Here is a 16,277-nt window from a genome sequence, read left to right as displayed (position 1 = left end):
TCAAAAGGAGCATTTTGAGCATAGATAACAATTTTTTGGCCATAGTAATAAGACAAATGTCATCCATTCAAATCCTTTTTAAAAAATTTTTCTAAATTTTTAAAATTTTTTAATTTTTTTTATTAGACATTTTTTCTTTTTTTTAATGATTTTTTAAAAATAACTTTTTATTGACAGAACCCATGCCAGGGTAATTTTTTACAGCATTATCCCTTGCATTCACTTCTGTTCCGATTTTTCCCCTCCCTCCCTCCATCACCTCCCCCAAATGGCAAGCAGTCCTATACATGTCAAATAGGTTACAGTATATCCTAGATACAATATGTGTGTGCAGAACCAAACAGTTTTCTTGTTGCACAGGGAGAATTGAATTCAGAAGGTATAAATAACCCGGGAAGAAAAACAAAAATGCAAGCAGATTATATTCATCTCCCAGTGTTCTTTCTTTGGGTGTAGCTGCTTCTGTCCATCCTTGATCAATTGAAACTGAATTAGATCTCTTTATCCAAGAGATCAAGTGGTCCATTTCAGATGTACAAGCATCTGGGTCTTAAGCCCACCTCTTGTACCCTGGATATTCCCTACCCCAGAAACACCCCAACACAAATTGTTAATTTTACTCCAGTTTACCCACTGGAAACCATTTCCCCATTTCTATTTTATGCTCTATCTCTGGATTGTACCTTACAGATCCCTCTCAAGAGGTACTTTCAGGTAACATGATCTTCTTTCCCTCCACATCTCCTAGGTTCTTTCTGCAAGGGGGATTTCCGGTGGTTCATCATCTTGCCCCTTTCACCATAAACCAGGACAGTATTTACTAATCTCCAGGTTTCAGGCCTCTACTGTTTACACAATTGATCAAACATCATTATTTTCTTGGAGATTTCATTAGTGAATCTCCTTTACTATCTGGGGTATGATACATAGGAGACACAAGACTTTTAGAGATGATAGGTGTTCTTTTATTATCTCCTATCAATTTTGATTCTGCGGCTCTCAGGTGAGAGAGAGGGAATGTAGGCAAAGATTATGTGTGTAAAGTGTTTCTCAAACCTTAGAGCACCATATAAATGCTGTCTACCATTAGCCTCCTTGTCATTATCACTATATTTTTATCTGCCTTAAAAATTGTGCTTGGAGAGTTCTGGTTTTCTCGATTTTTTTAAATGATTGAAATAAGCAGAGCAAAATAAGCAGAATTAAGAAAACAATATGCATAGTGACTACAACATCAATAGAAAGTTCCCCAAACTCCAAAACTTAATCCTAATTATGATGAGCAAGCTTGATGTTGGAGAAGAGTTGAGAACATGCATCTTACATCCCTCTTTTGCAGATATAGAGGACTATGGGTAGGGAACATCACAAATACTGACAGAAATGACTGATGTGTTGTTGAAATCCCTTTTCCCCCTCTTTTAAAAATATCTGTTAATAAGGGATAATGTAGATAGGAGAAAGAGAGAGATCTATTTAGAAATAAAGTTCATGTAAAAAAAGGCAACAATAAAAATAAGGTTTTTTTTTAAATGAATGCTTTTTGTACATGCTTGATGTTGGATAGAATACTAGCCCAGAACACACTATTATTTTTCTTTCTATTATGTTTATAGTTCCATTTTTCCCCATCATTTTTGTCTATTTTTTATAAACTTAACTAAGTTTACACTATGTTTTATAAACATAACTAAGAATTGTTAGAATCCTGCAAGTTCAGCTGTTTATAATCTTTATATATACCTAGAGAAGTAGATTTAAAAATAAATGTACATCATATGATTGGCTATTAAATTTAACATATTGGATAAGATGAAAACATTCTGTTAAAAGGACAGAAAGGGAAAGAAAGCCCCTCTAAGCCTTTGCTAATCTGAATGCACAACAGTGTGAGCTGTCCAAAAAAAAGGAGCCAGCACCACGTGGAGATGCAGAGTGGGCAATAGGGTCAGCCATCTTTGCTTTTGGATGGAACTTCACCCAGAGTATTTTTATAAATTGTGGGTACTCTGGGTAGAAGAAGGCCAACATTAAGGGGGTTTCTTGATTTTCCAAAGATTCAGGTGTGAATCCTTTCTATTTATTATTAACCATTTTGAGTCTGTTCTCTGTTTGCCATTGTCATCAACTTGAATGATTACAGAGGAACTAAGAGCTCCAGGTGGAATTAAACAATCTGAGACTGATATTTAAGTTGCCAGGATTTCCTTCTTAAGTTGTAAGAGGTTTCCAAAAATTGTACTGGGGCCTTCAAAAGGAATATTAGAATTATATGTGTGTGTGTGTATATATATATATATATATGGAGAGAGAGAGAGAGTATGTGTATTTATGTGTTATATATATATGTATATATATATATATCAGTTTTCCTCCAAATTTTGAAAATTATATTCCTAACTATAAATACACAGTTATAGAAGCATTTTATGATTATCGTATACAATTAAATACTCATAGAACATTATTCTCTTGATAAATTATTTAAACTCTTTAAAGATCTTTATTCTATTATACTTCTGTGTGGCCATCTAGCTTTATTTTTGTTAGCAGCTCTATTGTTTTAATTTTCTCTGATCCTTTTAAAAAATTGAGTGTTTTTTTGTGTTTTCTTGATGCTATTTTAATAACAATAGCCAGCATTTATATAATATTTTAAGCACTCTGCAGATGTAATCTAATTTGATCCTCACACCAACCCAGGGAAATAGATATATTTTATTATTATTATTATTCCCATTTACAGATGAGGAAACTGAGGCAGAGAAGAGTTTAAGTAACCTATCCAGGGTCATAAGGTCTAATATGGATCTGAGGCCAAATTTGAATTCAGGTGTTTCTGATTCCACATCTAGTACTCTATCCACTGGGCCACCTGCCATTTATATACAGACATACATACATGTCAATCACATACATATATATATATATATATATGAATATATGATACATATACACACATATATATATATACATTTATACATGTACTTATAATGTAAAGAGACAGTGCTATGGGGAATATCAAGTACAGAATACTTAGAAACTCTCTTTATTTTACCATAAGGCTGATGATTTCTTTTCTCACCTTTTTTTCTTTTTCAAAGCTGGCCTGAGTTAAGAGTTACTAGGTTTCAGAACTGAATAGAATGAAGAGAGTAGGATGAATTGCCTTTGGAAAATTGCACTGTACTTGCCAATGACCCCAAGCTTTTCTCTGAAACAAAAAATTACTACTTAAAAATATTCTGCATTTAATGAAAGAGGGCATTTTCTATTTTAAAAAAACCTAAATTTTTGGCACCAATATTCTTACATTGATCTTGTGTTATTATGAATCATAGAATGTGGCAGTCTCTAATATGCAGGTCACACACAGGACAAAGGAGAGACAAATGGAGTCATAAATAGACTTTAATGTAAAATCAGTGACCCCTTGAATGCAAGAAGTAGTGGAAAAGAGCATCCAAGAGGTGTCTAATCAGAAAAGATAGTTATTGGTCACATAGCTGGAGCACCAGACAAGAGAGATAGCCAACATGCTGTACCACATCCCTGAATATGTGATTTCTTTGGGGTACGTGTCTAGTAATGGTGTTGCTGGAACAAAGGATATTCACAATGTAGTGGTTTAGGGCTATAGTTGTAGTTGAGCCATAGGAAATGAGAAAGAAGGATGGATTCAGAAAATCTTGGGAGGATTCATATGAAATCACGAAAGGAACAGACGCAGAAGAAGATCTCAGTGACTACAGCATTGTAAAAGAATATAGTTTTGAAAGAGTAGAGAACCGATGAATGCAACGTACAGCCATGATTCCAAAGGATTGCTGATGAAATGTGCTTCTTCCCTCTTGAAAGAGAGAATATGGACTCAAGGTACAGAATGAGACACAGGTTTTAGAACATGGCCAGGGGAGGAATTTGTTTTAGATAACTGTATTTTTTTCCTAAAAGAGTTTTGTTTATTTTTTCTTGTAAGGGAAATGGAGTAGAGAGATATATTATGTCATCTTGAGATAATGGCAGATATGTGACTCCAAGGTACTATTCAGCCAGGTGGGTTACTGTAAGTCTGTAGAGAAAATCTCTCCATAGGTTTGTATGATATAAGAAATTCCTCTGCCACAGGAAAAATAGTGAAACAAAAGGAAAATTATTTCATAAGATCATAGATCTAGAGTTAAAAGAAACTAGTAAAATCTCATTTCTCAGAAAAACAAAATAAAACAAAAATGAGGGTCCACTGAGATGAAATGGCCTTCCAAGGTCATCAGACGGCAAGTACTAGAAAGATTTTTTAATCCAGATCCTCTTGCTCTAGAACTGAAACTCTTTTTATTATTCCATATTTATTTAGTAGTTCCATAGGTTTTGCTGCTTTGCCCTAATGGACCAGAAAGGGGAGAATCAAGCTGAAAATTCCCATTTGTGAAATGTAAATTGATGCCTTTTATCAAGCAGACTTTGTGCATGATAGTTAATCTATTTTATTCTTAAACTTGTTCTATTTATAACCCTCCCCTTGATTGCCTATGAAACACACATTAATATCCCATCTCCACTGTTCATATTGTTTTGGAAAGGTAGACAAAGCAAGACAAAAGTCAATACAAGGTTGATTACTAGGCCTCTTTCCCTTTCTTTATCACTTTCTTTGGCAAAGGGAAATGGTATATGAAGTTTTCTTCTCAGAAATCATTTCTTAGTAACCAGCACACATCAAATATTTTGTAAGCAAAGCAAGTAAACTCAGTGCAAGATATAAACTGAGTTTTTTGCTTAAAACTCCCCCACCAACTAATATATCAAATGGAAGAGCATTTGTTAAGCCCCTAATACAGTGCCTGACACATAGTGATGTTTAATAAATACTTGTTTGCTTCCCATCCCTCTCCCCTTGACTTGCTCAGAGTCCATGGTATTGGGAAGTTTGAACTAAAACCAACCTAAATCATGATTTTATAAATCATGATCATTAGTTTCATGGAGTTTGATAAATGGAACAGCACAATTTGTTTTAGGATGCCTTGTCTTGATGACTTGTCAGTCCAATAATTTCTCCTTGTTGGTGAAAATCAGATTCATAATAACCTTTCTACTTATTCATCGAAGAGTGAAATTATCATTAGGTTAATCCAGGGGTGTGTGTGTGTGTGTGTGTGTGTGTGTGTGTGTGTGTGAGAGTGAGAGAGAGAGAGAGAGAGAGAAGAGAGAGAGACAGACAGACAGACAAACAGACAGACAGAGACAGAGACAGAGACACAGAGAGAGGATAGAGAGAAAGTGAGAGAGAAGAGAGAGAGGGAAAGAGAGGAAGGGGCAGAAGAGGAAAAGAGACAGAAGAGAGAGAGAAAGAGAAAGAAGGAGACAGAGAGAGACAGAGAGACACAGGGACAGAGACAGAGACACAGAGAGAGGATAGAGAAAAAGAGAGAGAGAAGAGAGAGGGGGAAAGAGGAGAGAGAGAAAGAGAGAGAGGGAAAGAGAGGAGAGAGGGGGAAGAGGAAAAGAGACAGGAGAGAGAGAAAGAGAGAGAGAGTAAGAGCAAGAGCGAGAGAGAAAGAGAGAGAGGGGGAGAGAGAATCAGAGGGTGGAAATACCATCCTCGTTATGGTCCTCAGAAAGCTGCTATTTCTGTCCCTTTTATGGCTGGCACTGTTCTTATTAGTCTCTTAGTATGGTCTGTGTAGCTTTATTAAACATAATTTCTTCTCAGCTCCCACAAGTTTTCACCAGGAAAACTTCCTTCTTCCCGTCTATGTCCTATTTCAATTGAGTCACACCAACGTGGATTGATGGTGTGCTTTATTAATAACCATAGAAACAAAGATGAATGAGACCAAACATCATAAAATATGATAGGAACTAAGAGTCTGCCGTTCCCCTGAGATTTGCACAAGCCCCCCAAATTCCAGACACACAATTTCTTTCAATTCAGAGCTCTTCTTCCTCCTGCTCCAGGGAAGGAGGAACCTTCCTCATTTGTGAGGTTCTGAATGTCGGGTACGATAGATCTTCCACCTCTCCTGATTCTGCTGTTTTCAGGTCATGGCTTTCTATATCACCAAGTCCAGAGGATGTGGGTCCCCACAAACATCAGGACTCATCCCACTCTCTTGAATCTACCCAGCAGCCAGGGCCCCAGTTTGCCTTGCTTTCAAAGAAGACATGCTGATTGCATCCTGTGTGATTTTCTCCTTGGGACCAATCCACCTCTCCCACTTTCTCTTCTCAGCAGGGCAGCCATTCCCCAATGACTCCCCAGAAGATAGGAGCTCTCTTCTGACTTTTAAAGAAACCTTATAATGCGACATGGAAATAATGCTCATGAGCTTAGAGCATAGATACAACTCCTGCTACTCAGATTTCTTCCATGATGCTTACGAACACTCACAGGTTTTTTAAACAAAATAAAACTAAACCATTAATTCTTCCATCCTAGAATCAAGAATATGAGTATTGGAAGGTTCTCTGTGGTCATCTACACAAAAGAAACTCGGACAATTATCCCCCAATTTCTGTTTATAAAAGCTCTTAAAGAAGCTGAACTCATCACTTCCATAATTTCTCAGTGCCCTTAACATCTCTCCAAGATCATAAATTATAGACAAGTTTATGATTTGCATTATGAAGGGGGTTTCCCTACACTAACCTATTACTGTTCTATGCAAGTGCCTAGTACATATAGCATTTTATGGTCAACATCTTAAAAATATTGAATTGAATTCAAGCAGTTGTTAAGGGTCTATAATGTGCAAGAGAGATAATATAAGATAAAGGGAAGGAAGGCGTTACTCAGGCAAAATGATTTGGTTTTGAGAGAAGTGATTTTTTTCTCCCTTTTATTAATAACAATCGAATCAGGATCAAAGTTTTCCCTTTTCTATTTCCTCATCCAGAAGTCAACCAGTGTGGGAAATCTCGTAAAAGATTTACTGAAACTAAAATTTAATCAGACAGTAAGAGAAATTCTAAGTTTAGGGCCATGGGAGAATTCATGATCATTGTGTTTAGTCAGATCTGGGAAAATAAATGGATTCTCCTTTTTTAATCAAATAGGTGATACGAAAATTGATATGTCTCTTTGAGTAAGACTTGAGTGATCGCATCTCAAGACTCTCTTTGGAATATAACCTGCTCAAACCAAGAGAACATGGTAAACAACAACAAGATTATGTGATGATCTATTGCGATGGACATAGCTCTTTTCAACAATGAGGTGATTGGAGGCAATTCCAATAGACTTGTGATGGAGAGAGCCATCTGCATCCAGAGAGAGAGCTGTGGGGACTGAATGTGGATCACAACATAGTAGTTTTATTTCTTTTTTTGTTGTTTCCTTGCTTGCTTTTTTCCTCTCATTTCCCCCTTTTGTTCTGATTTTTCTTGCGCAGCATGATGCATGTGGAAATATGTTTAAAAGAACTGCCCATAGTTAGCCTCTATCTAGGGGAGGGGAAAGGAGAAGAGGGAGGGGGAAAAATTTGGAACTCAAGGTTTTGCAAGGGTGAATGCTGAAAACTATCTTTGCATTTATTTTGAAAAATAAAAAGTTATTAGTATTAAAAAAGGAATATAACCTACTCATTATAATTATAATACTTATTCTCTCATTAATTGTTAACCAATCAGAGTTGATTGCTATTCTCAGAAACACTTGCTCTTCCAAGGGCATATGAACTATGAGCTCCTCACTTTGAGGGATCTTTGGCATTCGAGGATGGTACTGACCTATTTTAATAAAATACTAGCACCATTAATAAAGTGACTAATTACCCAGAACCTGTGTCTCTAGAACTTTTCACATGCCACAGGTTCAAGTCCTGCTTCTGAGTAGGCAAGTTCCTTAATTTCTCAGTGCCCTTAATATCTCCCCAAGGTCATAAATTACAGATGAGTTTCTGATATGCATTATGAAGGGGGTTTCCACATTGGGAGTTCCATAAATAATCCAATTATAATTCTGTACGAGGCACTGGGAAATATAAAAAGAAAAAACTTTCCTTTCTTGAGACAGTTGTAGTGAATAGTAATAGAATTTTCACCAAGGAAGAAAGTACCAATGGGCACAACTTCTCCATTTTGTTCTAGTTCCAGAAGGCATCATTCCTGCCTTTCAGGGCTATGGCTCTCTCCCGGCTCCTGCCCTGTACCCCATTCTTCCTTCCTTTGCACTAACTGATAATGACCAGTAGGGAGAGCACTTTGTCCTGCTTTACTGAATCTACTCAAATTTCTCTCACCTCTTATTCTATCTCAAACCATTCCTGAAGATCATGCGTTAAATGGAAGAAAAAGGTCAGAGCTAAAAGTAGAGGGAGATATATTAATATCATAAAACGTCAAACTTATCTAATTCTGATTAATGTTTGCTTTTTATATTTTATTTTTTTCTGGTTATACATGCATATTCACTTTTTAAATACACATTTCTTTCTGAATCATGTTAAGAGAGAAAAACAAGAACAAAGGGGAAAAAAGCCATAGGGGAGAGAAAAAAACAGAAAAAAAGAAGCGAACATAACATGTGTTGATTTATATTCAATCATGTTAAGAGAGAAAAATCATAACAAAAGGGGGGAAAAGCCACAGGAAAGAGGGGAAAAAAAAACAGAAAAAAGAAGTGAACTAGCTAGCATTGTTGATTTATATTCAGTCACCATATATCTCTTTCTGGATGCAGATGGCATTTTCTCTCCAAAGTTTATTGGTATTACCTTGTACTTAATGTTTGCATATAAATCCTATCTTTACTCCCAACACTTCCACATGTCAATCATTAGCTATATATTGCTCTCTCTTGCTTAGATCCTGCCCACCTGATGACAGATACCTCCCCACTCTCCCACATGGGTCTGGGCAGTCCCCTGCATGTCAGGATGGCCAGTGTGCTCAGGATCCATACACATGACAAATATTGTCTTGGCAAAGGATAAATGTTACCAGCCTATCCTCCCGTTTGTTTATATGGGTGAACCCAAGAACCCTTAGTTTGAATTTGACATTTACTTTATAATGTAACTGATGATCCATCACTGATCCAGCGCAGGAAAAAGGAAAAAAGAGTCATTCTTTTAACAGGATTGACCCAGGGAGGGAATTTCCATTTACTGGATGGAAAATTGTCGAAATTGACCTTGAACTTTGTAGTTTTTCACATGTAACACAAACATGATCTTTACACAATAAAGCCTGCCAGACCTCCTGTCTTATTCTCATAGCCCTCAGCAATCAGTGCTTTTAAAAGGATATCATCAAAAATAACAGAAAAGACATAGTTTTATGAAAGAACTAGAGAACTGGAAGGAGGAGATGAGGGCTTTAATCTTGTTGGAGCCTTTTACCAATTTTGTGACCTTTTGTAAGTAATCTGGAAACTTTGGAGGCTGCAGTTTCTTTATCTATAAAATAAATGGATGGCCATTGTCAAAGACAGAAAAAAAGGCACCTTACACTAAAATACAGGAGAAGAGGAGCATTTTTTAAAAATCATAACAAAGAACTGAAAACAAATTGGATGCCATCGTTTGAGAATTGGCTAAAAATTATGGTACATGAATATTACTGTGCTATAAGAAATTATGAATGTGGAGAGTTCACAGAAGAACTGGATGAATTATATGAACTGATACAGACTAAATAAAGTAAGAAAAGTAAGAAAATATACAATATACATCAAGTAGTTGTTTTAGCTTTTAGAAAGCTGGTATTGGTGACATGGGACTAATTATCTCCTTTACCTGGCCTCCACCTTTTGTGTGGATGGTAACACTATTCCCCTCGACCAAATCCAGTTGTCCTGATCTATATCTTTCCAATGGCCCCCGATGGCTCTAGAGGAGAAAATGAGGCTAGTGACTTTGCACAACCTTCCCTCACTACAGACTAATTCACTTGTATGTCATGGCATCTCCTCCCTGATGTCTGGGTCCTCTTCAAGAATGAAGGACAAACCACAGATCTTCCTTAGCTTATTCCCTTCTTCCTCCCCTTGGATATGATCTTTTTTCTCTAGTCACTTCCTTGCTTCTGCCCTGAAGATGTTTTCCTTTTAAGCCTGAGAAGAAATAATGGAAAAAGGGAAATGGATAAGACAATCACAAACCATTTCCCACCAGTATCACTAAGCCATTTTGTCCAGGACTAGTTAGCATCCATGTTTTTCTCTCTGATTTTGGGAAGCTACACAATGTGAATCAACATTTCTCTCTCGAACAGCTTTCGAATCCCTGACAATAAGAAAACCCAGCAATTATTTTAAAAATTATCTCTCTTTGTCTCTCTTTCTGTGTGTCTTTCTGTCTCGCTCCCTCCCTCTCTCCTTTCTCTCTGTATCTCTCTCTCCCTGTCTCTGTCTCTGTGCACGTGTCTACCTATCTATGTCTCTCTTTTTCTCTGTGTGTGTGTCTCTCTGTCTCTCTGTCTCCCTCCCTCTCTCTTCTCTCTCTCTGTGTCTCTCCCTGTCTCTGTCTCTGTGTACGTGTCTACCTATCTCTGTCTCTCTTTGTCTGTCTCTGTCTCAATCTCTTTGTCTCTCTGTCTCTCTTTCTGTGTCTCTCTGTCTCCCTCCCTCTCTCCTCCCTCTCTCTCTGTGTCTCTCCTGTCTCTGTCTCTGTGTATGTGTCTACCTATCTCTGTCTTTCTGTCTCTTTTTCTCTGTGTGTGTGTCTCTCTGTCTCTCTCCCTTTCTCCCTCTCTCCTCTCTCTCTGTGTCTCTCCCTGTCTCTGTCTCTGTGTACGTGTCTACCTATCTCTGTCTTTCTGTTTCTGTCTCTCCTTCAGTATCCCACCACCTGATTGCTACCTGTCTTTGCCATCATTGCACACAATTAGTCATTCACTGGTTAACCACTCTATTGCAAAGAGAAACAACAAAACAGAAAACAAAACAAACTCTTAGGAAACAGGGATTGAGAAATATTCTTTTTATTCTCCTGAGAAACAGAATGAGGTTGGGAAAATCCAAATTCATCAAGTCTATTCTCAGTAGCCCGACTACCTCCAGTTACTCTGTATTTGTCCCATGGGGTTTCCTCAGAGCTCAGCCAGTGCTTGCCTTAGAGTCTGAGCTTTTCACTCCCATGTCAGTTCCCTCAAAATGAACAGTAGTCCTGCACCTGAACACCTGGCCCCGCTTGTCCCCCTCCTCCCCATGACATCACTAATTCTGAGTCTGTTCCTTAGGCCCATTCCAGTCTCTCAAGCCTTAGTATTTTCAGCAGACTCCTCCTTCTTCCCTGCTGTAGGATGGTAGAGGCTAATTTTCAGTCAGAGTCTTCCTGGATCTCTGAGGACTCACATAGATAAAGATTCTGAATACTTGTCTATCTATCAGCTGACATAGGTCTTTACCAACATCCCGTTATAATGATTATAAAACAGCAAAACAACAGCAAATAAACAAACAATAACAAATAAAATCCTGAACTTGACATAGTTATAAGTTATGTACTCGTTCCCCTTAATTCATAAAGGTGGAGGATTACTGGGTGGAATATTATAAATACTGTTCAGACAGCATTTGCATCGCTAATGTGTTGGGTTTGTTTTTAATCTTTAGACAGATGGATGAATGGAGAGAGACACGGAGGGAGGAAGGGAGGGAGGGAGGAAGTGAGGGAGAGAGAAAGAGAAACAGAGGCAGAGAGATAAAAAGAGAAAGAGAGAGAGAGAGAGGAGAGAAAGAGAAGGAAAGAGGAAGGGAAGTAGAAGGAGGGGGCAGGGAGGTAAAAAGGAAGGGAGGGAAAGAGACAGAGAAAGAGGCATAGAGACACATAAAAGACTAGACAGCGATAGAAACAGAGAAAGAGACAAAGACAGAGAGATAAAAAGAGAAACAGACACACAGAGAAAGAGAGAGAGAGAAAGAGAGAGAGAGAGAGAGAAAGAGAGGAGAGAGAGAAGGAAGGAGGAAGGAAAGTAGAAGGAGGAGGCAGGGAGGGGAAAAAGGAAGGGAGGGAAAGAGACAGAGAAAGAGGCATAGAGACACATAAAAGACTAGACAGTGATAGAAGCAGAGAAAGAGACAGAGACAGAGAGATAAAAAGAGAAACAGACACAGAGAGAAAGACAGAGAGACAGAGAGAGAAAGAGCACACTAGGACTAAATTTGGAAATTTGTTGTAAAACAATAGATAACAATAAAAATAAGATTAAATTCTTTTAAATGAATAGATTTATTTGTACCTTAAGTTTAGATTTAATGGATAAATGACACAACAGATTATTAAAAGAAAATGGGAGTGTTTGAGGGAATATTTTCCAACCATTTGACGCGGTCTCTGTGAGAGAATGATTCTTTTCTTTCCTTGGTAGTTGTATGTATAAATATTTAAAATACATATATTCTAAAATACATAAGAATGTTAAGGATATTTATAAAATATTTTCAAATTCAAATTTCTGATTAGACTTACACATGTAAAAACGAGTACATAAATATATATCCATATACACATGTATGTGTGTGTGTGTGTGTGTGTGTGTGTGTGTATGTAGCATCCCATCTGGGACCACTTCCCCAACTCTTACTCTCCTTAGCAGGCCAGAACCCCAGAAGGAGCTGACTGCTACTCTAAGAATCCTAGGAGTACCCCTGAGAGGCTCAAGAACTACTATTGATATGCTTGTCTTTAACATCATCCAGCCAAGTTTCCTTTAGCTTTTTGAAAAGGGTATTTTCTTTTGTGGTCTGTTACTAACATGAAGCTAGGTGGTTCAGTGGGTAAGAGAGTTGAAGTTGGAATGAGGATGTCAAATTCCATCTCAGAAACTTCCTGTGCGAATCTGGGCAATTCACCTAACCTTTCTGAGTCTCAATTTCCTCATCTATATAATGGGGATGATTATTGTGATTATTATTAATCCATTGTGAGGATTAATTTAGATAACATGCCTACTGTGTTTTGCAAACTTTAAAGAGTTTGTATTTATGAAATACACAAAACATTAGTTCTAAGCAATAAAATGATGGTGGAAAGCGCACTAGACCTGAGTTCCAGTTTTATCTCAGACATTAACTAGCTGTGTGACCCTGGGCAGACCATCTAACTTCTGCATGCCTCAGTTTTCTCTTATGTAAAATCAGAATTATAATAGCCCCTACTTCCTAGGGTTGTTGTGAGGATTAAATGAGCTAATATTTGTAAAGTGCTTTGCAAACTATACAATGCTGTATAAATGCTAGCTATTTATGTGAGTATTGTTGTTATAGTATAGTAAATTTCCTCATCTCCCCCAAAGTCCCCCAAATATATATATATATATATGTATGTATGTATATAGGGAAGAATGTCCTCAATTTTAATGATAGTAACCATAACTATCATTATACAGAGACCCAGAGGTATATCTAAATTTTCAACCAATAACAAGATGTTTCTTGCAGGGATCTTTCTTCCAATGGCTAGAAGGAAATGTCTTTTTACACCTTTGATTGATGTATTCAATCTGAGGATTCTGACCCTTCAGTGATAGTATTATTTGGCAAGCAAAAAAAGGGGGGCAGGGAGAAATTAATTCAGGGGTAAAGATTGTCATGGAATAGACCTCTAGGAAAGGAAAGGGTTCATATGCAGAGCCAATATAAAACAGCCTTAAATCTAAAGCTAAAAAGGTTAGCAGACTCGGAGATGGGCAAATAAACCAATGTTCAAAAAGTGGAAGATAGAGTCTTTAAATTACAAGAAATTTGTTCCTCTTCTTCCCTTAGCTTCCCACCTTTTCTCACCTCCCCAGTGAATTATATTTTTCCAGAAAGATTACAAAAAGCTTTCCTTGACCCTCTCTCTATAACATAAGAGATTGGTAACTAAGGAAAAAAGGAAGACATAATGAGGAGAAACATAAGGATGAGAGCAGTAGGAGTGGGGGGTAGGGACAACCAGAAGCATAAAAAAAAAAAAACCCCTCCGAGATGCTTTTGTGTCTTTCTTTAGCCTGGAGAGATAACACTGAAAGATCAAGGGTACTTTATAGAGGATTTCCAGGCTTGCCTGAAAAAATGATGAACTGTATGTGACAGGACCTTGGAGAGGGAAAGGGTGGCAGAAAGACAGAGCAGCGAGGTTTCTCCTGGGACTTAGAGGTCGCTCCCTCTGCCATAGGAGCCATCGTGCTAGGAACTGTTAAATAACCCTGGGAATTGCATAACCTTGGGACTACTGATTGCCCAATAAAGGGTTTGTTTAGTTTCCTCCTTTTAATAAAAACATGGTGCTGTGATACTAGGAACTGCATTCCTGCAAGCAGGGAAGGGCTTCGGTACACTGAGTACATTATGCATTCGTGGTCCCAGGTTTCCAGGATAGCACAGATGGAAGGCTTGGGGGTGCAGCTCCCCACATGTATATTTATACCGCACAGCTCATGTGCAGCAGGATTCCTGTGGTGGATCAGCCCCCTAAGTAGCAATGAATATAAGGGAAGGGGATAAACAAGAAAGAGAGAAGCCCAGAAATGTGTTCCACAAAGGTTCCCAGAGATAAAAACTCTCCTCTCTCGAACAGCTCTCCAAAAACAATATTTCCAGTCCAGGGAAATATGACTCATGGCAGGTTACAGTCACTTTCTGCCTGTTACTTCTATGTATGGCCTTGGGCTAGCCATGAGGGCAGTTATGGGCAGAATCACTGGGTTTGGGACCGCTTAGGGACAGACTTTCTTTCTTTCTTTTTTTTTTTTTTTTTCTTTTTTGCTGAGGCAATTGGGGTTAAGTGACTTGCCCAGAGTCACTCAGCCAGGAAGTGTTAAGTATCTGGGACCAGATTTGAACTCAGGTCCTCCTGACTTCAGGTGCTCTATCCACTGTGCTGTCTAGCTGCCCTTGGGAAGAGACTTTCTCCTCACCGGGCACTAGTGGGTCACCCAGATATTCCAGACTATGATGATTCTCAGTTTCTGTTGCTCACATAACAAAACCAAAGACTAATAGAAAGTCATTTATTTTATAGGATGCTATAATAAACAGTGGCAGAAGGATGTCCAGAAATGGCAGGGAAGAGTGGAAATCCCTGTGGGGGTACATTGACTGGGTCCACTCAACTACCCAGAACCAGGACTTCCCTGCACGAATCCCTTCTGTTGATAAAGAAGGAAAACACCAACCTGGGGGGAGAGCTGCTTTTCTCCCCAACTCTGACCATGGGAGGAAGAATTTCCTTTGAGGACAGCGTGATTCATAATCATCCAGCCTTGCTCAGCTTTCACTTGTCACAATCACTCTCCCCTTGCCTCAGCCCATTGTTAAACAGAGGCTCTGCAGCAACAGCTCTTTCTTTTGGAGACTTCGAAGGGCTCAAAAGCACATGCCCAGTCCCATGGACTTGACTGCAAAAGCTTCATGGGCCTAAGATGAAGGTGATCCACTGATATAACCTTGGTTCTATTTCTGGCTTTTTTCTTTCAGAACTTTTCACAGTCTCTGAAGCCTTCACATGGTTCCTAACTTTAGTGGCCGATAGAATCCTGGGAAAGCATCGGAATATCTGTGGTTGCCCTAAACAGTGGTTCTCAAAGTATGGTGCAGTGAATCCTGGAGGGTCTCTGAAATCCTTTCAGAGGGTCTACAAATTAAAAATTAGTTTTTTTCTATTTATGATAAATATCTATTATGTAACCCATATAAACAAAAACTCTTTGCACATATTCTCAATAGTTGTTAATACTGTAAAGATACTGAGAAAAAGAGTTTGAGAACCACTGTTAGAGCCTAACAGAACTTGTGATGCTGGGTTATGATTGCATGAGAGGTTACAAATCAGAAGACCAGGAAAAGCCCCCAAATATACCAGAGCTCTTTGTGTCCAGAGAGCCTTGGAGTCAAGAACACACACACACACACACACACACACACACAAAACGTGGATGAATTTGACTTTCATGCTAGCAAAATTTTATTTTTTTGCATTTATTTATTTATTTTAATAGTGTTTTATTTTTCCAAATATATGTAAAGTTAGTTTTCAGCTTTCACCTTAGGTTGTATTTTTTAAATAAATGAAGTGTGAATATTTTGAAGGGAAATAGTTCCTGCTATGGATGCCTTGAATCCATCAAAAATAATAGTACAAGACTAACTTAAATTCCTTTTTTGATGTGGTTATTAGACTGGCACATTAAGAGAATTCTACAGACAGGACATTAAAAAAAAGTCCCTTGTGATGTTTTTATGCACAAGATAAATAGATGTGGATTAAATCAGAGATTTAACCCTCCCTTCATTTCCCACAAGTGGCTGGCAAAACTCCCAAGCGTAACTTGAACGAGGTTAAACTATA

The 16,277-nt window shown here is 38.0% G+C and overlaps 1 protein-coding gene across 1 annotated transcript in view; it reads right to left on the bottom strand.

Moving 5' to 3' along the window:
* Positions 1-16,277, bottom strand: part of VTCN1 (V-set domain containing T cell activation inhibitor 1) — a 91,880-nt gene that overhangs the window by 34,172 nt on the left and 41,431 nt on the right. The window lies entirely within an intron of this gene.

Source organism: Antechinus flavipes, chromosome 4 (assembly GCF_016432865.1).
Source record: "Antechinus flavipes isolate AdamAnt ecotype Samford, QLD, Australia chromosome 4, AdamAnt_v2, whole genome shotgun sequence".
NCBI classification, from domain to species: Eukaryota; Metazoa; Chordata; class Mammalia; order Dasyuromorphia; family Dasyuridae; genus Antechinus; species Antechinus flavipes.
This window is presented reverse-complemented; position numbering and strand designations above follow the sequence as displayed.